This window comes from Vicugna pacos, unplaced genomic scaffold, assembly GCF_048564905.1.
Source record: "Vicugna pacos unplaced genomic scaffold, VicPac4 SAC-SAT, whole genome shotgun sequence".
NCBI lineage: Eukaryota > Metazoa > Chordata > Mammalia > Artiodactyla > Camelidae > Vicugna > Vicugna pacos.
In genome coordinates this window covers 10,901,144-10,915,519 of record NW_027328721.1, presented here as the reverse complement: position 1 = coordinate 10,915,519, position 14,376 = coordinate 10,901,144, and positions in this window count along the sequence as shown.

Genomic DNA, 14,376 nt, shown 5'->3' with positions numbered 1-14,376 from the left:
GACAGAGGCTGCCTCCCCAAGGTCAGGGAAGTTATTTCTCGGACTTCCCCGGACAGGGAACACCTGTGACTGAAGAGAGCTGCGTGGAGGTGTCTCTCGAGCTCCCCCACGCACTGACAATGGTTCCGGAGCCCTGAGCTTGGGGAGGTTCCACCAACGGTCGGCAGCGCGTGGGTTCCAACGGAATGCCTGAGCTGGTCTCCCCTGAGAGTTTTCCTAAAGTCTCTCTTCCAGGGAATGCTAGGGGGGTTTGCAGGAAATCCCAGTGAGAGAGGCTGCCTCCCCAAGGTCAGGGAAGGTATTTCTCGGACTTCCCCGGACAGGGAACACCTGTGACTGAAGAGAGCTGCGTGGAGGTGTCTCCCGAGCTCCCCCACGCACTGACAATGGTTCCGGAACCCTGAGCGTGGGGAGGTTCCACCAACGGTCTACAGCGCGTGGGTTCCAACGGAATGCCTGAGCTGGCTAGCCTGAGGGTTTTCCTAATGTCTCTGTGGCAGGGAATGCTAGGGGTGTTTGCAGGTAATCCCAGTGACAGAGGCTGCCTCCCCAAGGTCAGGGAAGTTATTTCTCGGACTTCCCCGGACAGGGAACACCTGTGACTGAAGAGAGCTGGTTGGAGGTGTCTCTCGAGCTCCGCCACGCACTGACAATGGTTCCGGAAACATGAGCGTGGGGAGGTTCCACCAACGGTCGGCAGCGCGTGGGTTACAACGGAATGCCTGAGCTGGTCTCCCCTGAGGTTTTCCTAATGTCTCTGTGCCAGGGAATGCAAGGGGTGTTTGCAGGAAATCCCAGTGATTGAGGCTGCCTCCCCAAGTTCAGGGAAGGTATTTCTCGGACTGCCCCATACAGAGAACACTTGTGACAGAAGAGACCTGCGTGGAGTTTTCTCTCGAGGTCCCCAACGCACAGACAATGGTTCCGGAACCCTGAGCGTGGGGAGGTTCCACCAACGGTCGGCAGCGTGTGGGTTCCAACGGAATGCCTGAGCTGGCCTCCCCTGAGGGTTTTCCTAAAGTCTCTCTGCCAGGGAATGCTAGGGGGGTTTGCAGGAAATCCCAGTGACAGAGGCTGCCTCCCCAAGGTCAGGGAAGTTATTTCTCGGACTGCCTCGTACAGGGAACACCTGTGACTGAAGAGAGCTGCGAGGAGTTTTCTTTCGAGGTCCCCCACGCACTGACAATGGTTCCGGAACCCTGAGCGTGGGGAGGTTCCACCAACGGTCGGCAGCGCGTGGGTTCCAACGGAATGCCTTAGCTGGTCTCCCCTGAGGATTTTCCTAATGTCTCTGTGCCAGGTAATGCTAGTGGGGTTTGCAGGAAATCCCAGTGACAGAGGATGCCTCCCCAAGGTCAGGGAAGGTGTTTCTCGGACTTCCCCGGACAGGGAACACCTGTGACAGAAGAGAGCTGCGTGGAGGTGTCTCTCGAGCTCCCCCACGCACTGACAATGGTTCCGGAACCCTGAGCGTGGGGAGGTTCCACCAACGGTCGGCAGCGCGTGGGTTCCAACGGAATGCCTGAGCTGGTCTCCCCTGAGGATTTTCCTAATATCACTGTGCCAGGGAATGCTAGGGAGTTTGTATTAAATCCCAGTGACAGAGGCTGCCTCCCCAAGGTCAGGGAAGGTATTTCTCGGACTTCCCCGGACAGGGAACACCTGTGACTGAAGAGAGCTGCGTGGAGGTGTCTCCCGAGCTCCCCCACGCACTGACAATGGTTCCGGAACCCTGAGCGTGGGGAGGTTCCACCAACGGTCGACAGCGCGTGGGTTCCAACGGAATGACTGAGCTGGCTAGCCTGAGGGTTTTCCTAATGTCTCTGTGCCAGGGAATGCTAGGGGTGTTTGCAGGAAATCCCAGTGACAGAGGATGCCTCCCCAAGGTCAGGGAAGGTATTTCTCGGACTTCCCCGGACAGGGAACACCTGTGACGGAAGAGAGCTGTTTGGAGGTGTCTCTCGAACTCCGCCACGCACTGACAATTGTTCCGGAACCCTGAGCGTGGGGAGGTTCCACCAACGGTCGGCAGCGCGTAGGTTCCAACGGAATGCCTGAGCTGGTCTCCCCTGAGGGTTTTCCTAATGTCTCTCTGCCAGGGAATGCTAGGGGGGTTTGCAGGAAATCCCAGTGAGAGAGGCTGCCTCCCCAAGGTCAGGGAAGGTATTTTTCGGACATCCCCGGACAGGGAACACGTGTGACTGAAGAGAGCTGCGTGGAGGTGTCTCTCGAGCTCCCCCACGCACTGACAATGGTTCCGGAACCCTGAGCGTGGGGAGGTTCCACCAACGGTCGACAGCGCGTGGGTTCCAACGGAATGCCTGAGCTGGCTCCCCTGAGGGTTTTCCTAATGTCTCTCTGCCAGGGAATGCTAGGGGGGTTTGCAGGAAATCCCAGTGAAAGAGGCTGCCTCCCCAAGTTCAGGGAAGTTATTTCTCGGATGCCCCGTACAGGGAACACCTATGACTGAAGAGAGCTGCGTGGAGTTTTCTCTCGAGGTCCCCAACGCACTGACAATGGTTCCGGAACCCTGAGCCTGGGGAGGTTCCACCAACGGTCGGCAGCGCGTGGGTTCCAACAGAATGCCCGAGCTGGTCTCCCCTGAGTGTTTTCCTAATGTCTCTGTGCCAGGGAATGCTAGGGGGGTTTGCAGGAAATCCCAGTGACAGTGGCTGCCTCCCCAAGGTCAGGGAAGTTATTTCTCGGACTTCCACGGACAAGGAACACCTGTGACTGAAGGGAGCTGGGTGGAGGTGTCTCTCGAGCTCCCACACGCACTGACAATGTTTCCGGAACCCTGAGCGTGGGGAGGTTCCACCAACGGTCGGCAGCGCGTGGGTTCCAACGGAATGCCTGAGCTGGTCTCCCCTGAGGGTTTTCCTAATGTCTCTGTGCCAGGGAATGCTAGGGGTGATTGCAGGAAATCCTAGTGAGAGAGGCTGCCTCCCCAAGGTCAGGGAAGGTATTTCTCAGACTTCCCCGGACAGGGAACACCTGTGACTGAAGAAAGCTTCGTGGAGTTGTCTCTCGAGCTCCCCTACGCACTGACAATGGTTCCGGAACTCTGAGCGTGGGGAGGTTCCACCAACGGTCGGCAGCGCGTGGGTTCCAACGGAATGCCTGAGCCGGTCTCCCCTGAGTGTTTTCCTAATGTCTCTCTGTCAGGGAATGCTAGGGGGGTTTGCAGGAAATCCCAGCGAGGGAGGCTGCCTCCCCAAGGTCAGGGAAGGTATTTCTCGGACTGCCCCATACAGAGAACACCTGTGACTGAAGAGAGCTGCGTGGAGTTTTCTCTCGAGGTCCCCAACGCACAGACAATGGTTCCGGAACCCTGAGCGTGGGGAGGTTCCACCAACGGTCGGCAGCGCGTGGGTTCCAACGGAATGCCTGAGCTGGTCTCCCCTGAGGGTTTTCCTAATGTCTCTGTGCCAGGGAATGCTAGGGGGGTTTGCAGGAAATCCCAGTGACAGAAGCTGCCTCCCCAAGGTCAGGGAAGGTATTTCTCGGACTTCCCCGGACAGGGAACACCTGTGACTGAAGAGAGCTTGGTGGAGGTGTCTCTCGAGCTCCCCCACGCACTGACAATGGTTCCGGAACCCTGAGTGTGGGGAGGTTCCACCAACGGTCGGCAGCGCGTGGGTTCCAACGAAATTCCTGAGCTGGACTCCCCTGAGTGTTTTCCTAATGTCTCTGTGCCAGGGAATGCTAGGGGTGTTTGCAGGAATTCCCAGTGAGAGAGGCTGCCTCCCCAAGGTCAGGGAAGGTATTTCTCGGACTTCTCTGGACAGGGAACACCTGTGAGTGAAGAGAGCTGCGTGGAGGTGTCTCTCGAGCTCCCCCACGCACTGACAATGGTTCCGGAACCCTGAGCGTGGGGAGGTTCCACCAACGGTCGGCAGCGCGTGGGTTCCAACGGAATGCCTGAGCTGGCCTCCCCTGAGGTTTTTCCTAAAGTCTCTCTGCCAGGGAATGCTAGGGGGGTTTGCAGGAAATCCCAGTGACAGAGGCTGCCTCCCCAAGGTCAGGGAAGGTATTTCTCGGACTGCCTCGTACAGGGAACACCTGTGACTGTAGAGAGCTGCGAGGAGTTTTCTTTCGAAGTCCCCCACGCACTGACAATGGTTCCGGAACCCTGAGCGTGGGGAGGTTCCACCAACGGTCGGCAGCGCGTGGGTTGCAACGGAATGCCTGAGCTGGTCTCCCCTGAGGATTTTCCTAATATCACTGTGCCAGGGAATGCTAGGGAGTTTGTAGGAAATCCCAGTGACAGAGGCTGCCTCCCCAAGGTCAGGGAAGGTATTTCTCGGACTTCCCCGGACAGGGAACACCTGTGACTGAAGAGAGCTGCGTGGAGTTGTCTCTCGAGCTCCCCCACGCACTGACAATGGTTCCGGAGCCCTGAGCGTGGGAAGGTTCCACCAACGGTCGGTAGCGCGTGGGTTCCAACGGAATGCCTGAGCTGGTATCCCCGGAGGGTTTTCCTAATGTCTCTGTGCCAGGGAATGCTAGGGGTGTTTGCAGGAAATCCCAGTGAGAGAGGATGCCTCCCCAAGGTCAGGGAAGGTATTTCTCGGACTTCCCCGGACAGGGAACACCTGTGACTGAAGAGAGCTGCGTGGAGGTGTCTCCCGAGCTCCCCCACGCACTGACAATGGTTCCGAACCCTGAGCGTGGGGAGGTTCCACCAATGGTCGACAGCGCGTGGGTTCCAGCGGAATGACTGAGCTGGCTAGCCTGAGGGTTTTCCTAATGTCTCTGTGCCAGGGAATGCTAGGGGTGTTTGCAGGAAATCCCAGTGACAGAGGCTGCCTCCCCAAGGTCAGGGAAGTTATTTCTCGGACTTCCCCGGACAGGGAACACCTGTGACTGAAGAGAGCTTGTTGGAGGTGTCTCTCGAGCTCCGCCACGCACTGACAATGGTTCCGGAACCCTGAGCGTGGGGAGGTTCCACCAACGGTCGGCAGCGCGTGGGTTCCAACGGAATGCCTGAGCTGGTCTCCCCTGAGGGTTTTCCTAATGTCTCTCTGCCAGGGAATGCTAGGGGTGTTTGCAGGAAATCCCAGTGGGAGAGGCTGCATCCCCAAGGTCAGGGAAGGTATTTTTCGGACTTCCCCGTACAGGGAACACGTGTGACTGAAGAGAGCTGCGTGGAGGTGTCTCTCGAGCTCCCCCACGCACTGACAATGGTTCCGGAACCCTGAGCGTGGGGAGGTTCCACCAACGGTCGACAGCGCGTGGGTTCCAACGGAATGCCTGAGCTGGCTCCCCTGAGGGTTTTCCTAATGTCTCTCTGCCAGGGAATGCTAGGGGGGTTTGCAGGAAATCACAGTGAAAGAGGCTGCCTCCCCAAGTTCAGGGAAGCTATTTCTCGGATGCCCCGTATAGGGAACACCTGTGACTGAAGAGAGCTGCGTGGAGTTTTCTCTCGAGGTCCCCAACGCACTGAGAATGGTTCCGGAATCCTGAGCGTGGGGAGGTTCCACCAACGGTCGGCAGCGCGTGGGTTCCAACGGAATGCCTGAGCTGGTCTCCCCTGAGGATTTTCCTAATATCTCTGGGCCAGGTAATGCTAGTGGGGTTTGCAGGAAATCCCAGTGACAGAGGCTGCCTCCCCAAGGTCAGGGAAGGTATTTCTCGGACTTCCCCGGACAGGGAACACCTGTGACAGAAGAGAGCTGCGTGGAGGTGTCTCTCGAGCTCCCCCACGCACTGACAATGGTTCCGGAACCCTGAGCGTGGGGAGGTTCCACCAAAAGTCGGCAGCGCGTGGGTTCCAACAGAATGCCTGAGCTGGTCTCCCCTGAGTGTTTTCCTAATGTCTCTGTGCCAGGGAATGCTAGGGGGGATTGCAGGAAATCCCAGTGACAGTGGCTGCCTCCCCAAGGTCAGGGAAGGTATTTCTCGGACTTCCCCGAGCAGGGAACACCTGTGACTGAAGAGAGCTTGGTGGAGGTGTCTCTCGAGCTCCCCCACGCACTGACAATGGTTCCGGAACCCTGAGTGTGGGGAGGTTCCACCAACGGTCGGCAGCGCGTGGGTTCCAACGAAATTCCTGAGCTGGACTCCCCTGAGTGTTTTCCTAATGTCTCTGTGCCAGGGAATGCTAGGGGTGTTTGCAGGAATTCCCAGTGAGAGAGGCGGCCTCCCCAAGGTCAGGGAAGGTATTTCTCGGACTTCTCTGGACAGGGAACACCTGTGAGTGAAGAGAGCTGCGTGGAGGTGTCTCTCGAGCTCCCCCACGCACTGACAATGGTTCCGGAACCCTGAGCGTGGGGAGGTTCCACCAACGGTCGGCAGCGCGTGGGTTCAAACGGAATGCCTGAGCTGGCCTCCCCTGAGGTTTTTCCTAAAGTCTCTCTGCCAGGGAATGCTAGGGGGGTTTGCAGGAAATCCCAGTGACAGAGGCTGCCTCCCCAAGGTCAGGGAAGGTATTTCTCGGACTGCCTCGTACAGGGAACACCTGTGACTGTAGAGAGCTGCGAGGAGTTTTCTTTCGAAGTCCCCCACGCACTGACAATGGTTCCGGAACCCTGAGCGTGGGGAGGTTCCACCAACGGTCGGCAGCGCGTGGGTTGCAACGGAATGCCTGAGCTGGTCTCCCCTGAGGATTTTCCTAATATCACTGTGCCAGGGAATGCTAGGGAGTTTGTAGGAAATCCCAGTGACAGAGGCTGCCTCCCCAAGGTCAGGGAAGGTATTTCTCGGACTTCCCCGGACAGGGAACACCTGTGACTGAAGAGAGCTGCGTGGAGTTGTCTCTCGAGCTCCCCCACGCACTGACAATGGTTCCGGAGCCCTGAGCGTGGGAAGGTTCCACCAACGGTCGGTAGCGCGTGGGTTCCAACGGAATGCCTGAGCTGGTATCCCCGGAGGGTTTTCCTAATGTCTCTGTGCCAGGGAATGCTAGGGGTGTTTGCAGGAAATCCCAGTGAGAGAGGATGCCTCCCCAAGGTCAGGGAAGGTATTTCTCGGACTTCCCCGGACAGGGAACACCTGTGACTGAAGAGAGCTGCGTGGAGGTGTCTCCCGAGCTCCCCCACGCACTGACAATGGTTCCGAACCCTGAGCGTGGGGAGGTTCCACCAATGGTCGACAGCGCGTGGGTTCCAGCGGAATGACTGAGCTGGCTAGCCTGAGGGTTTTCCTAATGTCTCTGTGCCAGGGAATGCTAGGGGTGTTTGCAGGAAATCCCAGTGACAGAGGCTGCCTCCCCAAGGTCAGGGAAGTTATTTCTCGGACTTCCCCGGACAGGGAACACCTGTGACTGAAGAGAGCTTGTTGGAGGTGTCTCTCGAGCTCCGCCACGCACTGACAATGGTTCCGGAACCCTGAGCGTGGGGAGGTTCCACCAACGGTCGGCAGCGCGTGGGTTCCAACGGAATGCCTGAGCTGGTCTCCCCTGAGTGTTTTCCTAATGTCTCTCTGCCAGGGAATGCTAGGGGTGTTTGCAGGAAATCCCAGTGGGAGAGGCTGCATCCCCAAGGTCAGGGAAGGTATTTTTCGGACTTCCCCGTACAGGGAACACGTGTGACTGAAGAGAGCTGCGTGGAGGTGTCTCTCGAGCTCCCCCACGCACTGACAATGGTTCCGGAACCCTGAGCGTGGAGAGGTTCCACCAACGGTCGACAGCGCGTGGCTTCCAACGGAATGCCTGAGCTGGCTCCCCTGAGGGTTTTCCTAATGTCTCTCTGCCAGGGAATGCTAGGGGGGTTTGCAGGAAATCACAGTGAAAGAGGCTGCCTCCCCAAGTTCAGGGAAGCTATTTCTCGGATGCCCCGTATAGGGAACACCTGTGACTGAAGAGAGCTGCGTGGAGTTTTCTCTCGAGGTCCCCAACGCACTGAGAATGGTTCCGGAATCCTGAGCGTGGGGAGGTTCCACCAACGGTCGGCAGCGCGTGGGTTCCAACGGAATGCCTGAGCTGGTCTCCCCTGAGGATTTTCCTAATATCTCTGGGCCAGGTAATGCTAGTGGGGTTTGCAGGAAATCCCAGTAACAGAGGCTGCCTCCCCAAGGTCAGGGAAGGTATTTCTCGGACTTCCCCGGACAGGGAACACCTGTGACAGAAGAGAGCTGCGTGGAGGTGTCTCTCGAGCTCCCCCACGCACTGACAATGGTTCCGGAACCCTGAGCGTGGGGAGGTTCCACCAAAAGTCGGCAGCGCGTGGGTTCCAACAGAATGCCTGAGCTGGTCTCCCCTGAGTGTTTTCCTAATGTCTCTGTGCCAGGGAATGCTAGGGGGGATTGCAGGAAATCCCAGTGACAGTGGCTGCCTCCCCAAGGTCAGGGAAGGTATTTCTCGGACTTCCCCGGACAAGGAACACCTGTGACTGAAGGGAGCTGGGTGGAGGTGTCTCTCGAGCTCCCACACGCACTGACAATGGTTCCGGAACCCTGAGCGTGGGGAGGTTCCACCAACGGTCGGCAGCGCGTGGGTTCCAACGGAATGCCTGAGCTGGTCTCCCCTGAGGGTTTTCCTAATGTCTCTGTGCCAGGGAATGCTAGGGGTGTTTGCAGGAAATCCCAGTGAGAGAGGCTGCCTCCCCAAGGTCAGGGAAGGTATTTCTCGGACTTCCCCGGACAGGGAACACCTGTGACTGAAGAAAGCTGCGTGGAGTTGTCTCTCGAGCTCCCCCACGCACTGACAATGGTTCCGGAACACTGAGCGTGGGGAGGTTCCACCAACGGTCGGCAGCGCGTGGGTTCCAACGGAATGCCTGAGCTGGTCTCCCCTGAGAGTTTTCCTAATGTCTCTCTGTCAGGGAATGCTAGGGGGTTTTGCAGGAAATCCCAGTGACAGAGGCTGCCTCCCCAAGGTCAGGGAAGGTATTTCTCGGACTTCCTCGGACAGGGAACACCTGTGACTGAAGAGAGCTGCGTGGAGGTGTCTCTCGAGCTCCCCCACGCACTGACAATGGTTCCGGAACCCTGAGCGTGGGGAGGTTCCACCAACGGTCGGCAGCGCGTGGGTTCCAACGGAATGCCTGAGCTGACCTCCCCTGAGGGTTTTCCTAATGTCTCTGTGCCAGGGAATGCTAGGGGTGTTTGCAGGAAATCCCACTGACAGAGGCTGCCTCCCCAAGGTCAGGGAAGTTATTTCTCGGACTTCCCCGGACAGGGAACACCTGTGACTGAAGAGAGCTTCGTGGAGGTGTCTCTCGAGCTCCCCCACGCACTGACAATGGTTCCGGAACCCTGAGCGTGGGGAGGTTCCACCAACGGTCGACAGCGCGTGGGTTCCAACGGAATGCCTGAGCTGGTCTCCCCTGAGGGTTTTCCTAATGTCTCTGTGCTGGGGAATTCTAGGGGTGTTTGCAGGAAATCCCAGTGACAGAGGCTGCCTCCCCAAGCTCAGGGAAGGTTTTTCTCGGACTTCCCCGGACAGGGAACACCTGTGACTGAAGAGAGCTGCGTGGAGTTGTCTCTCGACCTCCCCCACGCACTGACAATGGTTCCGGAGCCCTGAGCATGGGGAGGTTCCACCAACGGTCGGCAGCGCGTGGGTTCCAACGGAATGCCTGAGCTGGTCTCCCCTGAGGGTTTCCCTAATGTCTCTGTGCCAGGGAATGCCAGGGGGTTTTGCAGGAACTCCCAGTGAGAGAGGTTGCCTCCCCAAGATCTGGGAAAGTATTTCTTGGACTTCCCCGGACATTGAACACCTGTGAATGAAGAGAGCTGCGTGGAGGTGTCTCTCGAGCTCCCCAACGCACTGACAATGGTTCCGGAACCCTGAGCGTGGGGAGGTTCCACCAACGGTCGACAGCGCGTGGGTTCCAACGGAATGCATGATCTGGTCTCCCCTGAGGGTTTTCCTAATGTCTCTGTGCCAGGGAATGCTAGGGGGGTTTGCAGGAAATCCCAGTGACAGAGGCTGCCTCCCCAAGGTCAGGGAAGATATTTCTCGGACTTCCCCGGACAGGGAACACCTGTGACTGAAGGGAGCTGGGTGGAGGTGTCTCTCGAGCTCCCACACGCACTGAGAATGGTTCCGAAACCCTGAGCGTGGGGAGGTTCCACCAACGGTCGGCAGCGCGTGGGTTCCAACGGAATTCCTGAGCTGGACTCCCCTGATTGTTTTCCTAATGTCTCTGTGCCAGGGAATGCTAGGGGTGTTTGCAGGAAATCCCAGTGAGAGTGGCTGCCTCCCCAAGGTCAGGGAAGGTATTTCTCGGACTGCCTCGTACAGGGAACACGTGTGACGGAAGAGAGCTGCGTGGAGTTTTCTCTCGAGGTCTGCCACGCACTGACAATGGTTCCGGAACCCTGAGCGTGGGGAGGTTCCACCAACGGTCGGCAGGGCGTGGGTTCCAACGGAATGCCTGAGCTGGCCTCCCCTGAGGATTTTCCTAATTTCTCTGTGCCAGGTAATGCTAGTGGGGTTTGCAGGAAATCCCAGTGACAGAGGCTGCCTCCCCAAGGTCAGGGAAGGTATTTCTCGGACTTCCCCGGACAGGGAACACCTGTGACAGAAGAGAGCTGCGTGGAGGTGTCTCTCGAGCTCCCCCACGCACTGACAATGGTTCCGGAACCCTGAGCGTGGGGAGGTTCCACCAACGGTCGGCAGCGCGTGGGTTCCAACGGAATGCCTGAGCTGGTCTCCCCTGAGGGTTTTCCTAATGTCTCTGTGCCAGGGAATGCTAGGGGGTTTGCAGGAATTCCCAGTGAAAGAGGCTGCCTCCCCAAGGTCAGGGAAGTTATTTCTCGGACTTCTCTGGACAGGGAACACCTGTGAGTGAAGAGAGCTGCGTGGAGGTGTCTCTCGAGCTCCCCCACGCACTGACAATGGTTCCGGAACCCTGAGCGTGGGGAGGTTCCACCAACGGACGGCAGCGCGTGGGTTCCAACGGAATGCCTGAGCTGGCCTCCCCTGAGGTTTTTCCTAAAGTCTCTCTGCCAGGGAATGCTAGGGGGGTTTGCAGGAAATCCCAGTGACAGAGGCTGCCTCCCCAAGGTCAGGGAAGGTATTTCTCGGACTGCCTCGTACAGGGAACACCTGTGACTGAAGAGAGCTGCGAGGAGTTTTCTTTCGAGGTCCCCCACGCACTGACAATGGTTCCGGAACCCTGAGCGTGGGGAGGTTCCACCAACGGTCGGCAGCGCGTGGGTTCCAACGGAATGCCTTAGCTGGTCTCCCCTGAGGATTTTCCTAATATCTCTGTGCCAGGTAATGCTAGTGGGGTTTGCAGGAAATCCCAGTGACAGAGGCTGCCTCCCCAAGGTCAGGGAAGGTATTTCTCGGACTTCCCCGGACAAGGAACACCTGTGACTGAAGGGAGCTGGGTGGAGGTGTCTCTCGAGCTCCCACACGCACTGACAATGGTTCCGGAACCCTGAGCGTGGGGAGGTTCCACCAACGGTCGGCAGCGCGTGGGTTCCAACGGAATGCCTGAGCTGGTCTCCCCTGAGGGTTTTCCTAATATCTCTGTGCCAGGGAATGCTAGGGGTGTTTGCAGGAAATCCCAGTGAGAGAGGCTGCCTCCCCAAGGTCAGGGAAGGTATTTCTCGGACTTCCCCGGACAGGGAACACCTGTGACTGAAGAAAGCTGCGTGGAGTTGTCTCTCGAGCTCCCCCACGCACTGACAATGGTTCCGGAACACTGAGCGTGGGTAGGTTCCACCAACGGACGGCAGCGCGTGGGTTCCAACGGAATGCCTGAGCTGGTCTCCCCTGAGAGTTTTCCTAATGTCTCTCTGTCAGGGAATGCTAGGGGGTTTTGCAGGAAATCCCAGTGACAGAGGCTGCCTCCCCAAGGTCAGGGAAGGTATTTCTCGGACTTCCTCGGACAGGGAACACCTGTGACTGAAGAGAGCTGCGTGGAGGTGTCTCTCGAGCTCCCCCACGCACTGACAATGGTTCCGGAACCCTGAGCGTGGGGAGGTTCCACCAACGGTCGGCAGCGCGTGGGTTCCAACGGAATGCCTTAGCTGACCTCCCCTGAGGGTTTTCCTAATGTCTCTGTGCCAGGGAATGCTAGGGGTGTTTGCAGGAAATCCCACTGACAGAGGCTGCCTCCCCAAGGTCAGGGAAGGTATTTCTCGGACTTCCCCGGACAGGGAACACCTGTGACTGAAGAGAGCTTCGTGGAGGTGTCTCTCGAGCTCCCCCACGCACTGACAATGGTTCCGGAACCCTGAGCGTGGGGAGGTTCCACCAACGGTCGACAGCGCGTGGGTTCCAACGGAATGCCTGAGCTGGTCTCCCCTGAGGGTTTTCCTAATGTCTCTGTGCTGGGGAATTCTAGGGGTGTTTGCAGGAAATCCCAGTGACAGAGGCTGCCTCCCCAAGGTCAGGGAAGGTTTTTCTCGGACTTCCCCGGACAGGGAACACCTGTGACTGAAGAGAGCTGCGTGGAGTTGTCTCTCGAGCTCCCCCACGCACTGACAATGGTTCCGGAGCCCTGAGCATGGGGAGGTTCCACCAACGGTCGGCAGCGCGTGGGTTCCAACGGAATGCCTGAGCTGGTCTCCCCTGAGGGTTTCCCTAATGTCTCTGTGCCAGGGAATGCCAGGGGGTTTTGCAGGAACTCCCAGTGAGAGAGGTTGCCTCCCCAAGATCTGGGAAAGTATTTCTTGGACTTCCCCGGACATTGAACACCTGTGAATGAAGAGAGCTGCGTGGAGGTGTCTCTCGAGCTCCCCAACGCACTGACAATGGTTCCGGAACCCTGAGAGTGGGGAGGTTCCACCAACGGTCGACAGCGCGTGGGTTCCAACGGAATGCATGAGCTGGTCTCCCCTGAGGGTTTTCCTAATGTCTCTGTGCCAGGGAATGCTAGGGGGGTTTGCAGGAAATCCCAGTGACAGAGGCTGCCTCCCCAAGGTCAGGGAAGATATTTCTCGGACTTCCCCGGACAGGGAACACCTGTGACTGAAGGGAGCTGGGCGGAGGTGTCTCTCGAGCTCCCACACGCACTGAGAATGGTTCCAAAACCCTGAGCGTGGGGAGGTTCCACCAACGGTCGGCAGCGCGTGGGTTCCAACGGAATTCCTGAGCTGGACTCCCCTGAGTGTTTTCCTAATGTCTCTGTGCCAGGGAATGCTAGGGGTGTTTGCAGGAAATCCCAGTGAGAGTGGCTGCCTCCCCAAGGTCAGGGAAGGTATTTCTCGGACTTCCCCGGACAGGGAACACCTGTGACAGAAGAGAGCTGCGTGGAAGTGTCTCTCGAGCTCCCCCACGCACTGACAATGGTTCCGGAACCCTGAGCGTGGGGAGGTTCCACCAACGGTCGGCAGCGCGTGGGTTGCAACGGAATGCCTGAGCTGGTCTCCCCTGAGGATTTTCCTAATATCACTGTGCCAGGGAATGCTAGGGAGTTTGTAGGAAATCCCAGTGACAGAGGCTGCCTCCCCAAGGTCAGGGAAGGTATTTCTCGGACTTCCCCGGACAGAGAACACCTGTGACAGAAGAGAGCTGCGTGGAGGTGTCTCTCGAGCTCCCCCACGCACTGACAATGGTTCCGGAACCCTGAGCGTGGGGAGGTTCCACCAACGGTCGGCAGCGCGTGGGTTCCAACGGAATGCCTGAGCTGGTCTCCCCTGAGGGTTTTCCTAATGTCTCTGTGCCAGGGAATGCTAGGGGGTTTGCAGGAATTCCCAGTGAAAGAGGCTGCCTCCCCAAGGTTAGGGAAGGTATTTCTCGGACTTCCCCGGACAGGGAACACCTGTGACTGAAGAGAGCTTCGTGGAGGTGTCTCTCGAGCTCCCCCACGCACTGACAAGTGTTCCAGAACCCTGAGCGTGGGGAGGATCCACCAACGGTCGGCAGCGCGTGGGTTCCAACAGAATGCCTGAGCTGGTCTCCTCTGAGGGTTTTCCGAATGTCTCTGTGGCAGGGAATGCTAGAGGTTTTTACAGGAACTCACAGTGACAGAGGCTGCCTCCCCAAGGTCAGGGAAGGTATTTCTCGGACTTCCCCGGACAGGGAACACCTGTGACTGAAGAGAGCTGCGTGGAGGTGTCTCTCGAGCTCGCCCACGCACTGAAAATAGTTCCGGAGCCCTGAGCGTGGGGAGGTTCCACCAACGGTCGGCAGCGCGTGGGTTCCAACGGAATGCCGGAGCTGGTCTCCCCTGAGGGTTTTCCTAATGTCTCTGTGCCAGGGAATGCTAGGGGGGTTTGCAGGAAATCCCAGTGACAGAGGCTGGCTCCCCAATGTCAGGGAAGGTATTTCTCGGACTTCCCCGGACAGGGAACACCTGTGACTGAAGAGAGCTGCGAGGAGGTGTCTCTCGAGCTCCCCCACGCACTGACAATTGTTCCGGAACCCTGAGAGTGGGGAGGTTCCACCAACGGTCGGCAGCGCGTGGGTTCCAACGGAATTCCTGAGCTGGACTCCCCTGAGGGATTTCCTAATTTCTCTATGCCAGGGAATGCTAG